The sequence below is a fragment of the Zonotrichia albicollis genome, chromosome Z, assembly GCF_047830755.1.
Source record: "Zonotrichia albicollis isolate bZonAlb1 chromosome Z, bZonAlb1.hap1, whole genome shotgun sequence".
In the NCBI taxonomy this organism is placed as follows: Eukaryota; Metazoa; Chordata; class Aves; order Passeriformes; family Passerellidae; genus Zonotrichia; species Zonotrichia albicollis.
In genome coordinates this window covers 75,383,373-75,404,092 of record NC_133860.1, presented here as the reverse complement: position 1 = coordinate 75,404,092, position 20,720 = coordinate 75,383,373, and positions in this window count along the sequence as shown.

Sequence of the window (20,720 nt, the reverse complement as noted above, 5' to 3'; positions counted from 1 at the left end):
TCAACAGTTTATCAATACAGCACTTTTTAGTTATGAAATATACTACTTTTATATTGCAAGCGTCTTTAAGTAAGTACTTAGGATTGCTATGATGTTGTGACAAAGCAATGGTAAATTCTGTGTCTTCTATAACAAAACGGTTAAGTGAAAACTGAAAATAGCAACCTTAATTTTTTTGAAGGTCTGAAAGATATGACAACACACCTACCCTATTTGTATAATAATCTTCCTACAAAGCACTGGACCACAGCACACAAACAAAACTGTCCCCACATTAATTATCATGGCATATTTCAGCCCAAAGGGAGTTTATCTGATTTATAGGCCTTGGGGGAAGGGGTATGAAAATACAATTGAAATGTGACAGATTCCGAATTATAGAGGCAACTATATCAGTCAAATATTCTCAAAACAATAGCACATGTAACTAACTTTGACAAAGTAATGGTTTTGTGAATTAATGTTGCTGACATTCATATCCAGCTTACAGGGAATTCAAGATATTCTGTGATTTTCCCTGTCTGTGCCTCTGTTAAGATCCAACATGATGATACAATGACGAGTGACAATCATAACTAAGACCTTTCCTCACTAAGACAATCCTCCTTATTAGCAGAATAATTGAATTTATATTCACATAGATTTTTATCTAATAAGAAAATCTTATCATAAAAATAAAACTTGCTTCATATTTTCCAAGGACAAAAACTTTCTTCCTCTATGTCCTTATAGCAGTGACCTCAACATGTACCAGGGAGATGGGTAGTTATAGCAACTCAGGTACTGAACAACTCTTGGCAGTATGCGATATTTCTCAGAAAAAAGCTAAATTGCAAATAAGAACACAAATTCATCCAAGTTGACTTCCAGCAATTTCAGTTGAAAGGCTCTTAACCAACCTTTGTATAACCCAGCAGCACATTCCAACCTGGTGAGAGCTGCTTTCTCAGATGAAGGAATCTGAGACCTGTATGAACATAGCCAAAAGGGCTGGAATAATGCAAGTAAGGGAAGAGGGGCACAGAATAGCTGTGCAATTTCTGGCAATAGTCCCTCACGGAGCATGGGAACAAGTGGGTCCCTCTTCAGCTTGGAGCACGCAGTACTCTCACAGTGATATGAACTCTCAGAGGTCAAATGCACTTTCAGAAAACTAGATGAGACTGACATCCCAACTTTTTATGTCATTTGGTTGAGAATGCTGCAATAAGTGTTAGAGTGTGTACCTACATCAGAAGTGACCTGTATGGCACCCATTTCCTTTTGCCACCGAAATACAGGCCATGCATGACCCAGCCACTGAAGGAGCTTATTCTGTGGCTTCTCAGGTGTGAGAGATAATTTGGCTCCAGTGTAGAAGAAACAACCTCTGCTCTACAATTCAACAAGCCAGAGGGAGGAGAGCTGAAGCCACTGAGAAGTGAGAGCAGATGTAATTAGCCAGGATGCCACCAGCCAGGCATACAGAAGTCAAGGTGTTTCTAAGTGCCTTCTTTTATTGCATCTGATCCCAGCAGACAAACGCATCTGATCTTGGAGCTGATATTCTTCATCCCAGGAAGTAGCAGGGAAAGGACACAAAGCCATAGTGCCTATTCAAAACAGGTGCATTTGACTTAAGCAAATTGCCTTATCTTAACCTATGAGTTGCTCTCTGTTGTAGTTTCTCCCTCCTGTGCATCTGAGCAAGGGGACAGATAGAGTGATTTGGTGGGCCTCTAGCATCCAGCCAAGGTAATCCACCACAGAAACGAAGCCAGAGGGTGTCCTAGGGAGTGGGAGTCTTTTGTGGATGGATTGGAAATTTTGCAGGGCAAGTATCCAGTAAGATCACACTGGCTTAATCCACAGTATGAATGGACAAGCAGGCTGGATGCTCTGAGTTTAAACAAAAGGCAAGAAACACTTACACTGTAATTAACTCAGGGCTGCTTAGCTGGCTGAAACACAGATACCAGTGCTAGTGCTCTACAAATGTGTGTTTTAGATCTATTCAATTTGATTGGTGTTTCCTAACTCTTCAATTACAGTTAACACCTTACTGCTGACTTGAATAGCTTCAAGACTGCATTGTAAATGTGTAGTTACTACAAGATAATTAATCAATTAATTAAAAGCTAAAATATGCAGGGAAGCAAAAAACTCTGGGTAGCCAATGTAGCATCTGAAACTTTCCTCCTAGGAATGTAAGGAGATAGATCTCTGGTAGAATCATCATGGCAGCTGCTGCCACTCTGCCATTATTGTCTTTAAGTCTTTATATCAACAGGATCTTCCTCCTGAAGACTGAGACAGAGAGGAGGAAATAAAAGGTGTACCCTTTCATCACAGGGCAATGTGTAATTCAGATCACAGATTGTAGTGTGCCACTGAGGAAGAAAAAATGAAAGAGAATTCCACTTTGGTGTCACCATCCTGTTCAAACCCACAAACTTCCTGTCAGTTTTACTCCTGGCATTGTTCCCAAGCTTCTGCATTTACTTCCCCAATATAATTCCGCTGAGGGCCAAGTTCTTCCAATTTCTGTCCATTTACAACACCACCACCACTGTCTCCCTCTTCTTTGTGGCAAATTTGGATTATGCAACTGGAGAAAAATGAAGATACAATTTTTTCAGTGATCTCACTTGGAATGAAACATTATGTAGCCTAAGCACCAGCAGTGAATATCCCTCCCTTGCTTCCAAATTCTGACAGGAAAATGGCCCTAGGAACTCTTTGTGAAAGCATTCCTATTCTGCAGAAACCAGACTATAGGCTGCAGAAGAATGATTAAAAATAGAGTAATAGAGTCCTATAACATCCTGGGTAGGAAAGAACCAGCCAGGATCACTGAAGTCCAGCTCCTGCCCCTGAAGAGGACAGCTCCAAGCCACCCCATGTGCTCCAAAGCACTTGGTCCAAACACTCCTTGAGCTCTGTCAGTGCTGTGACCACTGCCCTGGGGAGCCTGTTCAGAGCCCAAACACCCTCTGGGGGAAGAACCTTTCCCTGAAATCCAAACTAAACCTCCCCCTACACAACTCCAACTTCAGTTGAAAAGTACCGACCTAGGGATACCTCACCCACAAGAGAAAAGTGCAGGTAGTGGGGAAGTTGGAAGAAAATTCTGAATGTTTTATTTTGGCCATCCTGGAACTGGTTTGAAGTTGACATAATTTTCACTCCAAACTAGTGTTCATTTTAAAAATAATAAAAAAATAATAATTCTGCTCCCTCAGAATAACAAACACTAGCAATTCAATTTCAGTTAAAGATTGTCTTGACATACAGCCAAATTATTGCAGTATTCTATAATTCCTGATCATTAATCAACATAGAATTTAATGAAGTCTATGAGGCAGACTAAAATGGAAGTTTCTTTTTTATTAAAAATATATATTTCTGTTGAGGATGTGAAATTATCATTATTCTACTTGTTACATTGTGCCTGATAATTTTAAATATTCATTCAACAGCAATGATCAACAGTTTTATTGCTATTACATGCCTTTGTTCCTAGCTGTGTGAACAAAAAGAGAATAAAATGAGATGGGAAACAGCTAACTGAGGTATTTTTAGCTGTTGTGACCTGAAATTCAGTATTATGAAGCTGTGAAATGAAGACCACTATCTCAAATTTTAAACATTCCTGCAATGAATTATTTTCAAAATCTAGGGAAAAAAATACATTTACTCATGTGAACAAGGATCTGAGTGTCAGCATTTGCTAGACTGAGGGCAGCTTGTTTCAGCATTCACTGAAACATATGATGAGCCCTCTTAAAATGTTCCACACTGATTGTGTCTTTGACAACTCATTCCAGTAAAGAACAAAGTACTTGATTTTTCCACATAGAATTTTTGTAATTGGATTGCTCTATTTATATTTATGTTGTAAAAATACCTGCCTTTTCTAGAAGTATTTTAAAAGTAAGATAAAATGCTTATTGAATTCATTAGATGGGTGAGATTGGGTAAATAGGATTAACTATGTCCTAGTTCAAAAAAAAACCAGTGAATTTGGGAAAAAAATAGTTATTAGAAAGAGAGAAGATCACAGAAGGTGATACTGATAACAGCTTTGGCAGAATATATTCACCACAGTAGACTTGGTCATGCCTTGTTTAGTGAAGCTCTCATCCCTTTTACAGACAGAAGTCCAAGCCCACAAGAACAGAATCTGTTCTGCATGTACATAATTAATTTTTTAGGCATGAGTAGTACCAGCAAACTTAACTGCACTGCTTGGATGATGAAAGATATTGCTACAGTGTGAAACACTGGTGGTATCCAACTTTGATGCTTAGAGTGCATTTGATAATTTGTATATACTGGAATGGTCCTACTTCAATTGTATGAGTACCCACGGCATATCACACCTTTCTATCTCAATTTATATAAAATGTATTAATCCCAGAGTGTAGAAACCAGAATAGACACTAATAATTTTAGTGTTCCTAAAATCTGCTGACCCCGAAGTTCTGATTTTGCAAAATATCCTTCTGTACAAGCACAGTGGCATTGATACCACAGCAGCCTTACATATGCAGCTCCATCCTTCCCTACCTGCAGGCTGAAATGAACATTCATCAGTGACTCTCAACACTTATTGTTCCTTGCATCTAATTTTTATTGTAAGCCTTTATGACTGTGAACTTCAATTCCATGTTTATTTTCTAACAAAGTAATTACATGTACAGTTTAACTGTAGTATTTATATTTATTTTATACAATATCATAAAAATGTTATACATAGCACCATCTGTTGGCTGAGATAGCTATGACAAATGAAAAATAGTTTATGGAGATTAGGAAGAGAAAAGTAAACTAACAAGAAAACAGAAAAAGGGACATAAAAATTTAGATGACTAAACTGCACATTAAACTCATCTTAAATGTACATTTTTTCTGTAAGTTGGGGGATATATTTCCAAAGAACACATTTAAGGCTGCTCTACTTAAAAATTTTGGACACTTTTTGGAGGAAAAAAAGATGGATATGAAAAAGCTATAAACACTAGTAAGAGAGCACGATAAATTAATTCACCTGCAGCACCACAGCTCACTCTGTGCTCTAGCATCACGCTTCTCTGAATCCTTGGTGCCCTTAATGGCTTTAGAAACACAATTAATAAGGAAATTTATGGTGTTTTCCGCAGCCAGACATCTACCTGGATAATTTCTGAGGCAGAAGGGTGTACTTCTCCCTTCTGTTCCCACACAGCTTCCCTGAGAGCCTATAAGGCAGCCTGGTCCCCAGGGCGCTGTATTTTCTGAGGTCCAGGTTTTGCGTGTGTGGCACGCAAGCAATCTCCTCTGCTGGTGGTGTGTGTCTGCATAAAGGCCAGCCACAGCTGCAGTCTGACATCCCTGAGAGCATCTCCTCAGAGCAACAATTCTGTGAGGAGGAGGTCTCAGTGTGTCAGCACTTGCATGGAAGCCCCCTTTCCCACACTTTAGTCAGCCTCAGCCTACCACACCTACCTGGTGTGCTGGCCTGGATGGGAGGCTGGGCAGGGACTGGGCCAGCATTTCCATGTCCAGAAAATCTTCATCTGGCCGGAAATTACCACTTTAAGCAAAGACTGCATAAAGGTTCCTGTCAACCCCTTGTGTTTTGTGCTTGTACGCAGTAGGTTTTGCTGAGCAGCCCAAAAACCATCAGGACTTTTGTCTAGCAGTACCATGAGACAGGCCAGCAGTATTATCTAAAAAAACCCCACGCTATTAAAATTTTATATGTCCAGATTTTTGATCTTCAAAGTCAGGCAAGGAGAAGAAAGGACAAACTTGATTTTCCAGACAAGAAATCACAATATTCTGTTTCTCTGAATTTAGACCAGTGGATCTTGAGATAATGAAATAAAAAATATTTTTACACAGAGCTGATTGAGGCAACTGAATTAGAGTTTAAATCTAAGATTTGTCTCTTTATACTAAAAAAAAAGTAGAAAAATTATTTGTGAATTAAGTACTTCTGTCAGGAATACCCACTCTTATTTTCCCTGACATCCAACCAAGAACCTGGCAGCTGCCTCACGCAAAACATCGATCTGATGCAAACCCACCCGATTCAAATTTGGTCAAAGCATTTTGACATGTTAACTTTGTGCAGGTGGGCTCCTTTGTGCCCGATGAGCTCCGTGTCTTGCTGTGCCTGATTCCACAGAAGCACAGTCACGCATTTGGTCCGGAGGGGTTCGGAGGCGCTGGGTGACCCAGCGACACGGGGACGAGGCTCCAATGGCGCGGGCACCTCAGCTTCAGGCAGGTTCTGGGATTAACCTAGGCAGAAATCCAAGACTGCTTCACAGTGTGTGTGTTTCACTCCAAGCCTGCTGCTCTTGCAGCAAGAAGAATCTGACAGTCTTTCAAGACTGACAACATATTTTATCTCCTATGGCTGCCCTTTTACAGGACAGAGGAAGTCATCATTTCTTCCACCTGCCACTGTGAAGGAAACATATTCACACAGCTCATCATTCAGGGAGCACAAGCCTCAGCACATCTAGGACTCTGTAAATAGTCTTGGTGCAGATGTAGCAATAAATACAGCTTTTAAAGTTGTAAAAGGCACCAGTGTTTCTAATGGTACATTTTTCTTTTCTCCAAAAGATATTAACAAGGGTAAGGGCCAAATTCAACCCAGGGCTATTGTGTTCACTGCACAAGGCTAAAAGTCAAATATCTTAATATGGTCATTTTTATAATGAGGGAAAAAAGGAATAAAGAAATACGTTCATTACATTTTTTTGTCCATTTTTTAAATCTGGAAGATTAGTTGGGAAGTTTCCCATAGCAGGGGAGACGCTAATTTTTTTTAAGCATCTCATGCAGGAGCTCATAAAATTCTGGGATTTACACATTTGTTTCTAACAAATTTTGAAATTGTAATTAAACAACTAACAAAGATTATTATGCTGAGAATGGATAAGAGACAATAGAAACAGCAAAAAAGACAAAAAAGACAAGCTACAGTGCACTGAAGTTTAGCTTGATTTCATAGTAACACCCTTCATATTTGGCAATAGATTGAAATGTTACAGTGCATATCTATAACATATCATGGAAGTTGATCAGTATGTGCTAGGGAACAGTTACAGCACAAAATAAGTTACAGCACAAAATAACTTTTAATTCCTACACATTGTTCGCACAATTTGGGCAAAACAACCATACTTCATTCTCCTGCTATTCTGCTCTGCTCATGCACTAGAACAAATGGATTTCTGTATTTATCTGCCTGAGGAAAATGCATGGAAACATGAATCATTTAGGTTAACATGTCCTGGCACAAATGAAACTGTGAATATCTTGCTTCCCTGGAGTCCTAAAAGTAAAACACTGAAGAATAAGAGCAGGTCAGCCAGAGACAAGATCTCTAGTGTTCTTGCTCGTGAATATTTGGTGCATAATTTGCACTGCTATTTAATCTGTATGATTCTGTGGACACAAAATCTTCCCAGTGTATCCTTGTGAGGCCTAACATGCAGTCTTTTCTCCTGTTTGTCAGAGTTCAGTATAACCTCTACTGCATTTTGATTTCACTGATTAAGGCAAAGGCAGGATGTGTTTTGAGTCAATGTCATTTAAGCTGACTTTTCTTAAGTTTTCTGGATAGTTTATATGTTAAGCCACTTTTTAATAAATTGACATATACATGAAGGAAAATACAGAAATCAGGAACAATTAATAGGTATCTGTCATTACAAAATTATGCCTGACCAACCTGGGACAGTAGCAAGCTGCAGATACCTTGACTTTAGTAACTCCTCTGGTACTGTCTCCAGTGGCATTTTAATCTGGAATGAATAGCATATTGTAAGGTTAATAGCCAAAGGTTCAATATCTGGCAATTAGAAAGAGAGGGGTTTCTGCAGCCTGATGGAGAAGGAGTTCAGGGCGATCTAATAGCACACTACTTCTTTGGAGGATTTACAGATATTACAAAGCCAAACTCCTCAGTCTTGGTGGATATCATAACAAGGGCCAAATTGCATCTAGGGAGGTTCAGAAGACATCAGGAAAAACCTCTTATTGGGAAGGATACTGCATCAATTGCTGCCCTGAGATATTGTGAAGTCTCCATCTTATTCAAGATTCAATAAGATAGAAGCACGGTGTTGGCAATAGTCTATCTTTCAGCAGAATTTTGGAATTCCAGCCAGTGTTTCTGTGTGTCTGTGATCTCATGTGAGCTACAAAATTGGCATGATCATATTACAGCAGTACAGAGCTATTAAAAGTGACCCAAATTCACCAATGAATTTCTATAATGTCATAATAAATCTACTGACACACTGGAGCCACTATTGTGTTACTCTGAACAGGAGTAAAAGGCAAACAAAAGAGAAAACATGCTTTTCTTGCCTTTTCAAACACTTGGATCAAGCACCAAGAGTGTAATGGAGAAAGACACACTAAAATTAGGAGGTCATCAGCACTGGCAGTTGCACTGGAAAGTGGGCAGCTTTAGTAGCTTATACCCTGTCGAAACAAATCAAGGACAGACTGTCCAGATTCAGTGCACAATGCAATGAACTGTATTAGGTGGAATGGATTAAATAAACTATGTTGTATGTATTCTTGCCTTCTTATCTCACTTAAAAATCACAAGAGCTGATATAATCTAAATCAAAGACCAGGAACTGACAGCAATAATGATGTTTACTTTTAAATCCCCACTATTGTTTGCACTATACTCCACCCAACAGACCACCATTTGCAGACCCTGAGTGAAAGGGTGGATGTAAATTGAGCAAGCCTTTATTGTTTGGCAAGGTGGAAAATCCATTATTAGTTTCTTTTGCTTCTGCGCAGGGCAGTTCTGCTCCACTTTCACTGTTTAATGCAGTGTGACTAAAAATCTGTACCCTGCAGAAAGCTTTCAAGCAGTAGCAGAGCTTGATGCATTTGTGACGCTCTGGAAGCAGTGAAGAGCAGTGAACAGAAAAAGTGGCAGGGAACAGAAAACTGCTGAGCATACAATACACTATACCTTTCCCCTTGATATTTTCTGTCTCTCCCTAAACTTAAGTTCTTGGCCATACATCCATACCCAAGAGGAGCAAAGATTTTTCAGCTGCTGCCTTGGAAAGCAACAAATTCATAATTAGGGACAGAGTGATCAGAAAGACATTTATGAGGTCTGTGCTTCATTTCCTTTGCTAAGGAAAACAAGATATGGAAATTGCTACAAGTATCTGGAGGACAGGAGAGCGGCCCTAGAGACAAATAAAGATACAACCTTTTTCTCCCTAGATGCCATTAAGATTTGTTGCATTTCCTTTCTCCTGTCTCTTGACTAAAATGCTACAGTAGGCATACTATCTTAGGATCTTATTATGAAGGCTGAAAAATTAAGTTAGCTTTTAATCAATGCTGCAGAAAAAGACACAGGTATCTTCCCTTCATAGCAGCAGGTACATATACACATGAGTAGAAACACAGGCTAGAGGAGAGGATATGATGATGGACATGGGACACCTGCCTGACCCTGCTCCTTGCTGGGAACTGTGCTGTCAGCAGCTCCTCTTTTCTCTTTTCCTTTACAGTGACCTGGATCTGTGTGCTCAGGCTCCTTTCCTGTGAGGCAGTCAGCTGGAAGAGGTGGGGGAGTACTTTACAGCAAAAGAGATTTCCAGTGGAGGTCAAATTTTGCTTTTAGTTATTTGCATTGTTCTTTCATCTATTGCTACCTAGAAGGCTGAAGGGTGTTATGTTGTCTATCTTGCCTAAGAATAAATAAGAGCTAGGTAGCAGCTACACAAAGGAATGCCTTCCATTTGTTCCTCTAGGTGTGTCAGTATATGTAGATGATTTATAGTTAACTTCCCAGGCCAAAAACATTAGTTTTCTCTGAACATCTGGCTGGCATCTGCAAAATCTACAGTATGCGTCACTAATCAGAATATCATTGTGAGGTTTAGTAATGAAAGATAGATCGGGTAAATTCACTATATTAATGTAATAACGCTTACTAGAATACCACAAAGCGACAGCTTTTAGTGTGCACTTGAAAAAAGTAATTGCTTTAATAACAGCCTAGAGTAAAGCATGGTATTTGTGTTTAACAAAGTCATCTAATGAACATCTGTCTTCATTCCTACAAGTTTGCTCCGTACAAAGTAGATATCAAATTCTTCATTTCCTGTCATAAGATTTTGCTTGCTATTAACGCCCTAGTAACTTTACATGGATGTGAGCTACTTGTTCATGTGTGTGTATATATATATATATATATATATATATATATGTGTGTGTGTGTGTGTGTGTGTGTGTATATATATTTATATATGTGTGTTCATGTATAGAGAGAGACAGAGGGGCACATCGATAACTTTTTCTTTCTTCTGACCCCTCTCATTTCTCTGTTAGCAAACTAATTATAAGCAAGGGATCATTTTGTGCTTAAATTTCCACTGGAAACACTTTTGACTTATATGCAGTACTTCCCCTGTTAATACCACTTACAGATTCTTATGGGATTTCTCTGCCATATGATTGCATAAGGAAAGATAGTCACTTCTTTCCATATCCATAATATGGTGACCAAAAGTAGTTTTTGCTCTACATTGAGTTAAAAAAATGTGCTTTTGGTGAAGTCAGAGCTGGAGGGTATTTGCCACATGTTTCACACACGAAAAATCACTTTATTTTCTGCCATTTAAAAAGATCTGGTAAAGGTGTTTTACTTATTACTTTAAATAAGTAACAGTGGAAATTGTGCTAAACATAATTGGTTCATTTCACACTTTTCCCCTGGCAGAACAGTGGTTCATATATTTGTTCTTGTCTTAGCAAGATTTTAAAGATCACTGTTTTCCACAATTAAAGTTGCCATTTTAAACATAAAATATCTCCTTCTCACTCACTGACGTGCCTATTATCAGCTAAGAATCCACCCAGAAATCCACCCAATCCACCTCTAAAAAATTAGAGGTAAATTGGTGGTGGAATTGTATTTTGGATTGAATTTGTAATTGTTTTTTAGTGCCAAGAAAAATCAGTGGGGTTATAATTGGCTTTAACTGGAATTCACACAGGATGGATCTTTTGTCTTTACCTGAAGCCAAGCAGCTCTCAGACAAAGGAGTTTCTTTTCAGCATTTGAAAATATCAAAGAAAATCTAATCTGCACCATGCCAGGCAATCTTTGATGAGGAGAAAATAGTTGGTGGTTGGAAGATAATAGAAAAAGGATCTCATCTTTTATCCCCAGAAGTAGTCTCCACACTGCCCTTACATTTGAACCACTTTTTTTTCCTAAAGAACTGTTTTCTCACAAAGGTTGTTTAGTACCAAAGCTGAATAGTTCAGGAATCACAATGGCAGAGGACTTTAGTCCCTGTCACTCCAAAACTCCTACTGCTACATTTCCTGTATGTACACAAGAGACTCTAAAAGCCTGAAAATACCTTCCTTCATAAAATCACTAGTCCTTCACTGAAGGTGAGCAACGTAGGAATCTGATAATGCCATTCCTTCAAAGGAATTATGAAGAGACTGAGCAAAATGCTTGATAGGGCCTCCAAATTTCTGTGACTGAAGGCAAGAAGCATAGTAACTGACTGAGTGGTTGTTTTAACATATATGTCAGAAAGTAAAGTCAGCCATGAGCCATCAAAGGCAGAGAAAAGATACAACAACATGATGACCAGATAAATGAATATTACTGTCATTAGCCTGGATAGTCCCACACCACCTATCCAGAGTGAAAAGTTGCTCTTAGAAAGATGTTTTATTCTGAACGGTTCCAAAGAAACAGAACTCTCTCTTTCCCAGCTCTCTTCTCTCACTATCCTTCCATGCGCCAGCTCACAAACTCGCTGAAAAATATGTAATGGTTCTGTAAGCATGGCTCATAATTACTTTAAAATAGTGAGAAGTTGTTTTTTTTCTGTATATTTACATTACAACGTGTCAAGAATTAATCTAATCTGAGGTTTATGTCTAGGCTACTGCTGTATGAAAGTCCTGTGCTGTTTGGCTTTGGGTGTTTAGACTGAGTATCTGTGGTGATGCAGAATTATTTATTAGGGGTTCTATGCCTTTATCTCTAGGTGTCAGTTACGTGTCACAGCTGCCAAATGAATGTCACATGTTCTTTCAAAGGCTTGCTCTGGTTTTCTGATTTATACTGACAACTGTATTGGGGTATTGGACTCAGAAATTACTCCTTTCTTGGACAAGGAATCAAGGAAGGAGGTTACTGCAGGATTTCAATAAAATAGATATTTCTAAAAAGAGATGTATAACTCTCTGCCAAGGAATTCTTTTTCAATAAACTAAGCATTGGCCCTTTTAATCTTTCCTATCCTCATATTAAATACCTCTTGTTACACATTTCTTTTCAAGCTAGTGGTAAAATACACATATTCTCTACAAAAAACAACTATTTTGAAAAGTGAATTTTAAAAATATCACATTGGCACTAGTCCTCCCAAAGTTATTATCTTTAAATTTTGCATGTGTAACACAAGTAATAGCAGAATCAGAATGTGCCTCTGCAGAGTCATAGCACTATATAAATACAAAAATCAAGCACAGGAGGTTCTTAACGTAAAAGCACGTCAATGACATAAACAATGATAATAAATAATCCTAATTGATACTTGCATCTTGAAAGTTGTCAAATCCAAAAATTCCCTAAATCTAAAACCAAACATGAGGTGGTATAATAAAATTGAATATTAGATATTACAATAATGATAAAGACTGCCAACAGAAGATTGTCAGGATTGTCATTAAAATATGGAGCAATGGAAACAGCAGGATACCAGTCATGTGCCCCCCACCTCTGGAAGTGAAAAGGCTTGTGATGAATCACTCACGCACAGCTTCATGGCACTGTTAGTGCTAAAGCTCAGACCTATGCTTTGCTTGAAGAAGATTACAAAAGCTTATGATTCAGACTTTGCAGTCTGAGATGAAAAAGATGTCATTTGCTGGTTCTGGAAGGCTGATCATCCTGCGAAACGTTCTTTCATATGGTTTTCCCTGCAACTGTAGTATTTATACTGCATTTTGTGCTGCTGTCACTCAAATACTGCTGTGAATGCTCAGCTGAAGTTTCGTTCCAAAACAAAAGTGCTGCACGGCCTTGTTAACCTAGCTGCTGTGCAGAATTAATATTTGTGTGATCACTTGAATTATCTCCTCAGATAACCACAATATGGCATGCAATTTTGAATGTCATGTTTGTTTCACTCCTGGGAAATGGGAATAAAAAATTGCCTGGAGCATAGTGAACGCAAATAAGTTACCTCTTGGCAATGGTCATCTTATATTATATTATTACAATTTTATTAAAGGCATATCTAAACTGATTAAATATTTCTGTAGAATTCCACAATCTTTTACAAATCCTGCTATTCGAAACAGACATTTTACATGAGGTTGTTGATAGACATTTTCTGGAATTAGGAGAGCAGAGAAAACTAGTTAAACTTTGTACAAACACACTTCAATCACTTATTAAGTGAGAATGTAATGTTGAAATTAATTATGAATTCACTAATGAGTGCATCCTTTTGACTAAAAACAAATATTCTAAGACAAATTATACTATACCTTGAAACTTCATTTATTTGTGAAATTATGGTAATTTAACAAGAGTTCTAAAAATAAAGTAATATTTTCAAAACAGATGGATATAATTTTATGTTATACTAAATAAATGAAATTCATGGAAGAATTGATGATAGATTTAAATGATTTTAAATCACAATACTTGTGTATCATACTTGTGCTAGCTCTTGTCCTAATTCTATCTTAACATTTAAAAATTTCACTTTTTTCACTTGTACCATGCTGGATCAGTGTATAGTATTTCTGAGCACAGGGAGCCAATCTTGATGCCAGATGCTCTAATAAGCTTGTTAAGCTTTTGTGTAAAACATCTGAATCATTAAAATACTATTTGTTTTTTGGGGCTACTGAGATTGTTCTGAAATCTTGCTAGGTTTACTAGACAGTGGCATAGTACAGTTAGAACAAATCTAGGCAATTATTAAAATCTTTACAGAATTACTAAGCTCTGCACTGATATTTCTATCATTATCATCAAAATATGTAGTAATAATATGTGAATGTTGGCTGTATGACTTTTCTGAGAGTATAGACAGTTTCCACAGAGCATGTTAAGGGAAAGGACATAATCACAGGTGTGTGGGACTGAGAGGAATGTGAAGACCAGAACAAGACAACCTGGAACATCATCCACTTTAATGTGCACAACCCATTGCACAGATTCATCAAACTTTTGATTAAAATTTTTCAGTGGAAGACATCCACAACCCCTGGATATGCTGTGACTGTTCCACGTTTTTAAGAGTTGGGTACTTGTAATGCCTAAGCTCAGTCTCTTCTGTTAATGAAGCCTGCATCTTCTATATTTCTTTTCAGAAAACAACTGTGGACTCTGGGACCATTTTTTCTGTATTGGAATATTGTAACAATAGACTACATCATGGGCTTCTCCCTTAGGTTTTATTTTCAGTAAATGATAAAGAGAATCCATCAACAGCTCCTCAAAGGACATATTTCCTAATTTCCTTTTTTCTGTCTGGCTACATTGCTGGAGTTTTTCAAGACCCCAGAGTGGCAGATAATCTCATCCAGGCTCCCTTCCCTATGAAAAGTTGTATCTGATCTTCTGAAGTCCCTTTCTAGCTGGGTTGTTCTATGATTCCTACCACCTACTGTTGTATTCTTGCTAATGTGGGTGGTTGGTCTTCATCATCTCAAGGTCTCTTATGACTCATATTCAATTTACACTCAAAAAGTCCTTTTTTGGGGAATAGAACTCTGTTTCATATCAAAGATCAATATTTCAAAATAAATGTCCCACAGCTACTTACTAGTGAGAGGAATAAAATCAAGAATATGGAATTAGTTGTCATGAGTGGTTGACACAGGTTTCAAGGATTTAAAAAAAGCAATCATGTGGGCAGTGAGAGTTAGAGGCTTTCAAGAGGTCATTGACTTTGATCACTTCCCTTCACCACCAAGCTCAAATTGGAAGATTATTCTGGTTAAACAATAAAAAAAAGAGCTACAGCCTCTAAATGTGGGATTTCTCTCAATCTCTAAATATACATAGACATTTAGATACAGGGTGAATGTCACTAACTGGTGTAAATAATCATTGCTTCATCAGTTTCAACAAGGCAATGGCCTCTGTACTAGCAGAGAACACTGTGGGTGGATGGAGGATTAAGCTTATTTCAGTCATAGAATTTTTTCTGTATGAAGTGATACTTAGTGTGCTGTAGTAATCCCTGGTACACAGAGGCTGGACCTCTCTGTCTTTCATTGCTACAAGATAGTTCAAAATCTTGAACAAACAAAAACAAACAAACCCAAAACAAATCACAAAACCATAAGAACGCACAAGAAAACAAACAAAAACTGAAGAGAAAATAAATTTTTATGATTATCTCTGAAATCTGCGAAAGAATCCTCATTTACAGTTCAGGAACATGGAACCACCTGGAAACTTTAAACACTGTTTCTAAGAACTTAAGGCCTGTAGCTCTGCCATTCTAGACAAAATCCAATAATATTCCTAACTAATTCTGAACAAGAGCCCTACAAGCCCAGATTCAAGAAGTGTGGATGCAAAGACATCCTGATGATTTGAAGTTAAAGGAAAGAGTTTTCTGACAGCTGAGGAACTGGAAAGGGCGACTGATAAACCAAAAAATCAGAATCTTAATGGTAGTGAAGAGTTTCTTACTCTTGTTTTGAATCAAAATTTTTTACTAATTTTTATTTTGTTCTCTGTTTTTCTATGGGTATTTTATTATTATATAAAAATAAATACACTTAAAAGCAATTTATATGGAAATCCAATTTCAGAGCTAGTACTAGATAGGGTCAAATTATCTCTTAGTTTAAATGGAGCACCTGTGCTCAAGTTTTTTCCTTCTGCTTTACCATGAATAATCTTTGCAAGATCCTTCTTCTTCCAGTGTCATGGACATGGATCCTGTGCTGACCAAAAGAACATCCATTCACGCTGTTTTTCTGTCCACAAATCTAGTTCTAAAAGTGATAGTCACTCAGAAAAAACAGAGTCATAGAATCACAGAATGATTTGGGTTGGAAAAACCTATAATCATCAAGTCCACCCATTAACCCAGCGCCACCAAGTCCAGCAGTAAACCATGTCCCTCAGTGCCATATCTTCGTGTCTCAAACTCAGTCAGGGATGATGACTCCCCCACTTTCCTGGGCAGACTGCTGCAATGCTTGACAGGCCTTTCACTGCAGAAATTTATACTAAAAGCTAATCTAAACCTCTCAGGTGCAACGTGAGGCCATTTCCTCTTGTCCAATGATTTGCAATCTGGGAGCGCAGACCAACTTCCACTTGGCTAGAACTTCCTTTCAGGTAGTTGTAGAGTGATAAGATTCCCTCTGAGCCTCCTCTCCTTCCTCCAGACTAAACAACTCCAGTTCCTTTTATCTATCCTTGCACATTATGAGTTACTCAAACACTTCATTTGCCATTTGAAATTGTGTTAATGCAATCTGTATCATATTTTCAAAAAATGTGTTTCTATGCTTCATTTATTCTAAGAAGTCATGGTAATTGTGAAGTAGAGCACTGACTTCACTTGTTAAAACAAGAGTAAATGAGACAGCAAAAATAATGCTTAGATCCTAAAATTATTTTTAGAATTATTAGTTATGACTCACTAGGAGCTGATGGCTACCGGAACATTTGTTCATAGTTTTTATACAACCAAATGCATTTCTTGTCAGATGTTTGAACCACTTCTTTCATTATTCCTTCTGAACTTGAGCAGGTGCCAGAGGTATAACACTGTATCTGAAAAGCTGAGACAGTCATTATTTTACTTTTTTGTCTTGAATTGATATGGTTATAATACTGATTCAGACAGTTAAGTCTTAGCAAATCTTACCATTATTAAAAAAGGGGGGGAAAATCTTTACAAGAAAAAGAACATTTACTATAGGCCTAAGGAAATGCTTTAATAAAATATTTTTAAAGGAGTGGGATTTTACCCTTCATAACTGTTCATCTCTAGTCATTGTATCAAAGAATTAGGAAATGAAATGTCATCAACACACACACACACACACAAAAGGACAGTTATATCCCAAAAAAGTACTAAGAAATATAGTTGTATTGAATCATAATATAGTGAATTAAGACCAAATGTAACTCTAGACAAACACATGTACTTTTCATATATACATAAGCTTTCTGCAGATATATTCTCATTCAGAATCTTCAAAAAGATTCCACATGAATATTTCCTTACTTGATTTATTACACTCATATACCTAAATATTTAGTGTCTTAAGAGAACTACAAATAATGGAGTGGCCAGTAACCCTTCAAGGAGATGCATAAAAATGGCCCCACCTAATCTACTTACCAGTCTAGTAAGTAGTTGTTACAATAGCATTTCACTTTAAAAAAAAAGTCTCCCTATTCAGTAATTGAATTCAAGCTTGTTCCCTTGTCTCAGATGAGGACTTTATCCTAACTAATATAAAATTGGTAGGGGCAAAAGGCTCCATCACTAATCCAGGAAATGTAATGTCCACCTTAAAAAGCCCCATGCCAATGTAGAGAGGATTTCCTCTCATGATTAAGTGGTCTACAAAAAGGAAACTCAATATCTAACAAGCAAAAAGAAAACAATTAATTCTGGATGGCTGTAACAAGTTGATGTGTGAGAAGAGCTTTTTTCTCTTAGAAGTCTTATTTTAATATTGAAACAAATTATTCTCATATCCAGCTGCTGGTAGTAGAGCTCAACCCTCTGCCAAACTGGGGTGAACCCCTGCAAATTTGTAAAGTGTGTCCTACCTGTCATAATCTTATCAAATACTAGGTTTTTGAGAATTAATTCAAAGTCTGGATCCAGTTATTTGGCATTCAAACTAAATGCAATTTAAAGGACAACAACTAGGGAAAAGCAGCTGGATGCAATTTGTTAGGGTTAACTACAGAAGTACTGCTTCTGACTTCCAAATAAAGGGAAAAAGTGCTCCTGAATATTTTCTAAAATATGCATTGTGTGTTTGTTGACTTCTTTGCTATCCTTCTTCTAGAACACATAATTTCCCCACAAATAACAAAAATAATTTATTCAGAATGATTGCTAAAATCTATGCTCTATTTTCAAACCTCTCCTTATTTACCCTAATTTTATGAATTTTCCATGGCCTATTAAAAGGTGTAATCTTGGCTGCAACCCTTGCCCCTATTTGTAAGTTATCACTTCATCCTGATTGGAGCACTCTAATTGCAAACGTTTTTTTTAAAATCATCCCTGATGCTCGTCTAAAATGATGAAGAGATTGAAAGTTTCTCTTTGTTTAAATGAAAGAATATTCTTATAACCTGTGTCTGCATGGAATGTTTCCCTGGAAAACCTTTTGGTATCTATCCCATGACTAGTCGTAGAGCTTTATACAGGCGTGGCATAATTTCACATGTAAATTTCTCCAGCACTTCAGAGACTGCAACCCAAGTGTCCGCAGAGAGCAAAACTTGTGCAAATTTTTAGTGGTGAATGTGGAATTGTCCTAAATTATTCTAGCTACTAAGTCTACCCCTCTGGTTTTCTGTTTTCCTATCAGACTTGAAAGATAAAGAATAAGCACATCCAAGATCTTGCTTTCTACTTGCCTTGGGGCCTTTGATAAAATTTAATGATTTACTACTCTTGAGATTGCAAACTTCGCCAAGGCAGAAGTACAACTGCTAAGTGCAAAGGAGATCAATATTATCAATCCCTTTACAGTTCCAAAAGCTTGAAATTAGGACCTTATAAAATCTTCCGGCTCTTCTCCATCATGAATGACTTCTAGTTTCTCAGTGTTTTGTTATACCGCGAATCAAGAAAGGCATGATGATATGACAGATAACTGCACTCTTGTGAGAAGCACTGTATGCCCTTTGTAGGATTTATTATATGAAACTTTTCTCCAACATATATTCCTGGCTGTTTTCTTCATTGAAGCTGACAGCCTGATATTTTTTAGTACAGCTTTTTGCTATACTTTCCTTGAAATCGATATCTTTGTTGGTTTATTACATGCGTTATTATTTTTTTTCATCTCTTATACTCCTTTACTCTAGAATTTACCTATGTTTTTGAGTCTGCAGTGAAGTCCATTTGCAATCTATTATGCAGGTACATAAATGACTGCAATAATTTTGAATCTGATTGCATTTTACATTGTCCTTTATTATTTAATGAGACTTCCGGTTCAGTATCATCGACCTTGGCTATGACATTAGCTGCTGGATCTTTGCTTTGTTCTGCCTTTTCTGAGCAAATTACTCAGACTGTGTCTTGACTGATTCAAGATCCTCTTGTTTTACCAGAAATAGTTTTCAGAAAAGCAAAGAAAGATAAAGCAAGTAGAACCCAACCACAGGAAAACTGAAAGACAAGTTTGCCTAATCCAAGTTTGTATTGCTGGAAATAACCTATATTGCAAAATCGTAGTGCTTTATTATGAGTAATGTGTCCTGGAAATTAGCAAACTGAATTATGATAAATGGGACCAGGTCCCATTTGAATTTATAAAACATGAGTTTATAAAAAAAATCTGTGAGCATGCTCTGCTTTGCTCAGATATGGTAGAAGACCTAGGATTCAGTGTCAAAGGACTGTTCCTTCTTTCAGAGCTTTGATGCTGCTTTCTCCTTTCTCTGTTGGCATGTTATGCTTAGAGTTAACTGTCTTCAGTTAAATATTCAAGTGGCAATTGTTAAGGAGAAGGAGAGTGACAAGAGAAAGATAGAGAGGGAGGGAGGAAAGCTTTGTAGAACTACATGCTTTATGCCTAAGGTAACAGATGAATTTCTGTGAAATTTGAATTATTGCTATGTGTCAAAAATTTATGCCAATTAAATGTTATCACAATACAAAGCAAAACTGTTCCTATGTTACTCAGATAATTCACAGTTTTGCAGCTTTCCCTTAGAAAGGTTGCTGAGTACCTGAATTGCTGACAAATGATCGATCTTATTTCTCACAATGATTGACAAACAAAAGTTTCCTGATCTGATTCTCAAATTTCCTCCCCCAGTAAACCTGAAAAGAACCAGAAGTCACCAGAACTCGTGTGAGAGTGTCCCTCCTCTCTCTGCCAAAGGCAGCAGAAGCCCACCTGTATAAACAGTGGATGTATTTATTGGATTGTGCCAACTTTTTTTGAGAAACGTTGTTCTTGTAAGATTCCAGAGACAAATACCCTCTTTGACATTTTCTTTTTTAATGTGAGATTTCAGTAGAGCTACCATGAGGCCTTTTTTTTCTTCAATATTTCCTGTCTAGGAAATGAGACATCCTGGAGGGGAGAGTATTTGCACCTTTAATGGGAAAGGAGCTATGTTGGCTTCATGCCCTCATTGCCTTGAATTTTTTTCTGAGAACTAGAATTCAGTTCTCAGTATGAGCAAACTCAAAATATGGCAGCTATTATCTTACTTCCTTTGTACTCCTTGAATATTTTTTTTTTCCCAAATGTACTCAAGCATTGAAAACTTGCTGCTAGTTCTTATGTAAGGCAAACAGATCACTTTAATTGTAATTTAATCAGCTGCAAAACAGCACTTCCTATCAAAAACATTGTGCAAGACAAAGTCAATGCTTTCTTAGTGCACTATTGCTTACTCTTGCAGGCTGTCCCCCTTCAAGACATTTAAGCCACATAGATTGAAAGTACCAAAAATTACTGGT